A 6,936-nucleotide genomic window follows, 5' to 3' on the forward strand; every position below is an offset into this window, starting at 1 on the left:
AATATTTAGAACCCATTCCACGCCACAGGTTGACTAATTCAGTAGGTATTGTAAAGTTTATCACAGCATGATGAATAACAAAAAATCAACATATCATTGGCGTGCCTGAGTCAGTATAGACGTAATATTTCAAGCCACCAACTTAAGATGAGGCATTTAAGTGATTAATAAGCCCTGGGAATCCAAAACACTGTACCAAACGCATACATATCATAGGAATCCCATTGCAAAAGCCCAAGCAAAATTTTATTCGTAACTGTTATTTCTTGGTAGCTATAAACTGTTTGTGTAGAGTTAAACTAAGAAACTATACCGTAAAATGTTACATAAGAAAATATGAAATAAATATAACAAAGCAATGTTGATTTTCATTAAACTTTTTTCAAAGGTTGGAAATTCACGCATTGTTAAATCCGGTGGTCTATCGAATAGGGAATTTCTGATCTAGAACCGAACTTTTTGAAATAGCTTTGTTTGCCTACACAATAGGCTATCTGCGCAGCTCCGGAAGCGCCACCATGTGGCGCATAGCGCCTTCAGCGCGGTGCGCTGCATCGAGCGTATGAAAGGTATGAAATGTCCAACAAAGTGTGATAGCTTACAAAGTTTACAATGGTCTCTATTTTCTTCATTTACATAAACGCAACTGGAATTTTGAACACTTCTGTTCGCATTATCTGCAAAAACCAGATTTCTTGGTGAATTTTCACAATATTTTTGTAAATAGGTATAGGATTCGCTCGAATTTTGGGAAAATTACCCGATGCCCGGAAGGCCAACCGATTCAGCTCGACGAACTGAGCAAATGACCGCGTGTGTGTGTGGTTAGTTATGTGTTATTCACAAAGAGGTCAAGATCTCAGAGATGGCGAGACTAGTCGCAAATGAAAGGTCTTCTCGTTAGCCAGTACGCAACTGATTGGTTTTGCGATTTGATGTTTACTTTTTAAGTTATGCATAATTAGATGTCAAAATTTTCAGTTTTTTGTAATTGCAATAATTGGATTGCATAGTTTCAAGCCATAGATTGTAAAAATCCATTCACTTTTAACAGAGTGCTCAGAGGTCCACACCAAATCAAAATACGTTTTCTGTTTGAGTTTCAGAGGTTGATTTTGGGGCTTCATTGCATTCAGAAAAACTTTTGTTTGGAACTGTCTTCTTCTTTGAATAAAATCAAAGTTTTCAATAATCCACTTAGAAGTGAGTTATAAGTTTTAATTTGCATACATTGCGTGGTAGTGAGTTCAAGCCTTTTGAAGAATTATAGAACATGTTACTACAAGAAAATATGCCGAACACATGGGCCCTTTAAAATGCATCGGTGTCGATATAAGGAGCATAATTGATATGAGGCTCCCAAAATGTAGTTTTTCCATCATAACTTTCTTAAACACACAGACGAAAAAGGGAATTGAGGAAACCACGTGGTCGATTCACAATGTATACGCGACCACTGTGCTCAGGCCTTGAATAAATATAAAACACACTTTTAGAAATGAATGTCTTAAGATTCGTTACTAAACGTAGCACTCTAATATGCGTTAGTTGTTCCTTAGTTGTCCCAAAAACCTGTTAGGAGGTGTTAAAATGTTCCTTCATTTTTTCTATCTGAAACAAATGATAACGAACGAGTCTAAAATAAAACAATCCCTGATAGATAAAAACTGACTCGTCGTTTACGTCACTTATATCATTATATCTCTGGAACTGGTATGGATAGCCACTTGATCTTCAAACTTCACCAATAACTCAATAGTAGCTTTCAAACGAATTCAATTGGTTCAGCATTCTACACAAACAAACACACACACACACACAGAAACATTTTTTGATCTGGTCGAGCTGGTCGTCTGATCGAGCTCGATTAAAAGTCGTTTTTTTCAGCAATTCTTTTACACCGAAACCTCCGTTTACGAACCCTTTTTTTACGTTACCTCTTTTTACGTAACTCTTTTTACGAACCAAATCTCGAATAACGTAATCTTTTTTACGAACCAAATCCCAAATAACGTAAACTTCTTTTACGAACCAACTTCGTACAAAGAGGTTTTTGCATCCAATGAAAACAATTTCCGGTTCCATGGAAATTACTACAATATGGCTATTTTTGGAACGGGATTGATGAGTAGATGACGGAAAACGATGTTTGAAGTGGTTCGGAAATCCAAGATGGCGACTTCCGGTTTGTCGATATTCCTTAAAAACCGTTACAATGTTAGTACCTTTACCACAAAACCTTTCATTTGAACCTAAATTTGTGAAAATCAATCAATCCATCGCTGAGAGAAGTGTGTGAGATTCATTCTAGAATATATGACCACAATTTCCGATGCTTCCGGAATCGAAAACCGGGAATCAGGATAGCCAAAATCGGTTTGTTTTACTTGTCTACTGATAATTGTTACCGATTGGAATAGACACGAGGTCAGTTTAGACTTTTTTTACGTTTTTTGTTTCGCCACTCTAAGTGGGGGTATCAAATTTTCATCACACTTTACCCTATAATTCCGGAACCGGAAGTCACATTCAAATGAAATTTTGGAGTTTTATATAGAACTAGCTGACCCGTCGAACTTCGTCTCGACAGAAGAATTATCAAAAGACTAAGTGGTCAACGTTTCTCTCCATTATTTTTCTAATTACTTAGCCTACAATCAACGGAATTCGACACACACTCGCCTTAGCTCCAAAAGAAGGAACATCACCAAAGATTAATGTGAAAATATGAAATACTTCTGTTAAGCGATAATTGAACAAATGCACAGATTTGTACAGTCCCTTTTATGGAATTACTCATACGTGAATGTTCACCCGACGGAACAAACTTTGAAGCAGTATCTTATACACAAAATATTTCTATTTTTGTGTTCGGTAATAATTTTTGCGGCAACGATCTATAAAATATTATTTTTACTGAAAGATACGTAAAATTTATCCAACTCCTATGTAAAAGTTACGGTTATTTATTATTTACTGACACGGTCTGTGAACTCTGAAATGTCATTTCTCTTGACGAACTCAGTGAAAGTTCTACCAATATACGGAAAATTAATAAAAAAATAATGAAGAATTTCAGTAACCATCACTATACATTCAGCAGAAATACAGATCTGTCAAATAACATAATTTTCGGACGTAAAAATGTGAAAATTTCAAGATTTGCAGAGAAAAAATAGTAGTGCGAATTGATTGTTTGCGAAAATTAGATAATACTGATTCCTAGCGGAAATTTTTCATTTAGTGAATATATTCAAAAAGCCTTTTACAACTTTTTATTTCAGCACTCTAAAAATATGAAGGGTGATCCCATATTCTACTGAATTGCATCCGAAAGATATTTGATTTTTTTTGTGTAAATTATTTCTGGAGAGCAAATGTAATTCAATTCATTCAACACAGCAAATAAATTGATGATTCGAAATATGTTTTGAAAAAACAATTGCTCTTTCCTTTCTCAGATCTCCAATACAATTTAAAAAAATAGTAATATTTTACGGGTCAAGACGTTTACATATTTTTAGAATTGTTTTGTAAATTTCGCCGAACGTCGGTATTGAATGACGAAGAAGTCATTAGAATTATGACAGATCGAAGTTCAGTGGAACTGTACCGATCATTCAGCAAATAAAACTTTTACTGAACGGATTATCGAATATTCAGCTGTTTGAAAGTCAGTAAAAGTGTACCGACATCCGTAAAAATAATTCGGTGTGTACAGCTTTTAAGCAGTGAGAAATTTTTCTCAGAATCTGTACTGTACGTTCAAGTTTTCAAAAAATACCATGCGTATTTTGGAGCTCTAATAAAGTGGATATTTTCAGGTACTGTGGAACTTTTGATTGCTTGGAGACGACGCTTAAATTGTAATTTGATTTGCCAGTTTGAACATTCTTCACAAAATATGCAACATGAAATAACAGTCTCAATTCTTTATGGTAATCATCTTGAACATTGATATCTAATAACCACTTACTGTATGCGCTTAGTCTAATCTAAATCATTAGAAAGGAAAATCTCTTAGTTTGACCTTAGCGCTTCTACAGCACAATCTTTTCATAGATTCATTAAAAAAAATTCTGATTTGTTAATCTTGCCCCCACAATGACCAATACTATTCATCTGACTCCATTGAACACAATTCATCAACTGGTAAATGATATCAAAACTTCTTCTCCTGCCTTCAACGGTTTTCTAGAACAGTCATTGAGTCATTTATGTCGTTTTCGCTTGATGCCAAACCCAACCCAGCTTCCACTCTAACTGTTGTCAAACCGTTTGTTTGAAGTCAGTTTCGAACCTAGTTTCAACTTTGTTGAACTGAAAATCGAGTCAGTTTCGAACCTGGTTTTTAAATCAGTTTTACTCAAACCCCCGTTGCTAAGTGCGAAATCAACACAGTTTCGTGAAAAGTGTTTGTTTGATGAAACTACCTTGGATCAGTTTCAGATTTTTCATGCAAAAACGACATTAGTAAGCAATAATGTTCATACCCAATTAAGCACGTGGCTCGGAATAACGAATCACATCAATCAAGTATACATGTGAAATCTCCACACTAAACTACTCGCTGCGCGCCAAACGATGTTTTCAACGATCTAGTGTTCTTTTCTTCGAAGGTCAAACACTTATGCAACTCGTTGCGCGCCAAACATCAATCGTAGATCTAGCAAGCATTGGTGACTTTTTCAACGGAAAATTTCATTGTCCATACAAAACATTTCTGTTAATTTTTCCCACTTTTTCGGCAAATTTTCCTAATTTTTTTTATGTACGAACCCGGTGGGGGTAAAAACTGATCAAACAAAAAAAAGAATCATGTAAATCCGTCCATCCGTTCTTACGTGATGCGATTACAAAGAATGATCTCTGCATTTATATATATATATATATATATATATATATATATATATATATATATATATATATATATATATATATATATATATATATATATATATATATATATATATATATATATATATATATATTTAGAAGAAAGATAGATTATGAGACACTTTATTTGAACCTAATTTTGGTAAAATCGATCATGCCATCTCTGAGCAAATAATTTGAAATTTTAATTTTTTACACTAATCACCCTGTAATTCCGGAACCGGAAGTCGGATCAAAATGAAATTCAGGAACTTTGTATAAGACATTTATTTAATGTTAAAGATTAATAAAACTATTTAGCCAACGTTTTAATCTCACCTCAATGCAAGACAAAAGATTTCCAGTTTAAGCACTTAAAAGATTACACGGAAACACGTCTTTATTAACTATTTCGGTAGATAGCACAAATTTAGCTCTCAAAAACAAACTGAACGAGCTCCGCTCGTTACTTTTATTCCTCTTCTTATTTTCGATAGTCACTTTATGGCCGTGCTGTCACTAAGCAGGACTATTTTGATTTGTGTTGTTTTTGAACTAATTAATATGTACACAACATTTCATTTTAATCTAGGTTTGTGAGAGTCGGTTCAACCATCTCTGAGAAAACTTAGTGCACTTATTTTCATTTTGTTTGCACAAATCATCCTGTAATTATGGATCCGGATGTCAGACTCAGGAACTTTGTATGGGAACTACAAGACCTTTTATTTGAATCTATATAAGTTTGGAAAATCGGTTCATCCATCTCCGAGAAAAGTGGGTGCAAAAAAATGTTACTTACATACATACAGTCAGTCAAATGGTATATGACACTCGGCACTCCGGGCCTCTGTTCAAAAGTCGGTTTTCACAGTGATTGCATAACCTTTCTATACGAGAAAGGCTGCCAAACTGATGTCCAGCTCGTTTCGAGAGGTAATATCAATTTCCTTTGAAAAATCTAACTAAGTTTAACAAACAATTGATTAATATCAAAATGTTTTGATATAGGTATACTCAGGAAAATTTCAACTATTTGAAAGTAACTAAATAATTAGTTGGCTATCAACCCCAAAAATAGTTGATTCAAACCAGTGTACAATAGTTTAAATCCTCAATATAGTAGTTTGAAAATTACGATGTCGTAGATTCAAGCCAGAAAGCGGATCTGAAATAAAGCCCCTTATTGCTTCAAACAAATGCTGCTGGTTCAAATAAAACGAAAGTTTTCAAAAAAAAATCATCGAAATTTTCCAGAATTTATTAAAGCAAATTCAGCAGCTAGAAGTTCTATATGGAAGATATATAATAGACCAAAAACTGGAATAAACGTAGCCCCAGCAAGCCGTTCTAGTTTTATTTATTCGACCAGTTCTTCTGTCAAATTAAAAACTGGTCTACGATGTCGTTCTATTTCTTGTATATTTGAAACACGAGTATGTTAAAACAAAGTTTTTCTTGTTATAAAATTCAGATTTAAATTTTGTAACTAACATAAATTATGCATCTAGAACAATAACACTACTGAATATGCCCTTAATTTTGATTATTTCCTGCGTACGCAATAAATGGTTCGGTATATGTATAACAGTTTTGAGCGTACAATGTCTAAATGAAATCTCTTTGCTTAATACCTTCTTTTTCGATCATGACGGAGCTATTATAGACAAGTTTTCAATATTAATCGAAAATTTGTGGATTGAGTGGATAAAAATACAAATATGATGATGGGCGAAAAAAAACTGAGCAGAAACTGACGTACAGTGCAGTCTTCACGGTTATCTTGTTCTATGTGCTAGATTAAAATAACCTCATTTTCAATGCATTCTATAAAAATCAGATTTTAAAAAAACCGCATTCCGATTTGAATATTTTATACTATGGCTTAAAACATCTAATATTGAATTTGTTTAGCAACTAATCGTTTTGTTGCTTGAAACAATCTAGATTTTTTAGCGTGTACTGTTTTAACCACAACTTTTGGGCGGTGAGGCACAAATGATTGCTTATCGATTTTTCGTAAATTCGTGACATAAGCTCGTGTATAGGCTATTTAAAGGC

Source organism: Malaya genurostris, chromosome 3 (assembly GCF_030247185.1).
Source record: "Malaya genurostris strain Urasoe2022 chromosome 3, Malgen_1.1, whole genome shotgun sequence".
Classification (NCBI taxonomy): domain Eukaryota; kingdom Metazoa; phylum Arthropoda; class Insecta; order Diptera; family Culicidae; genus Malaya; species Malaya genurostris.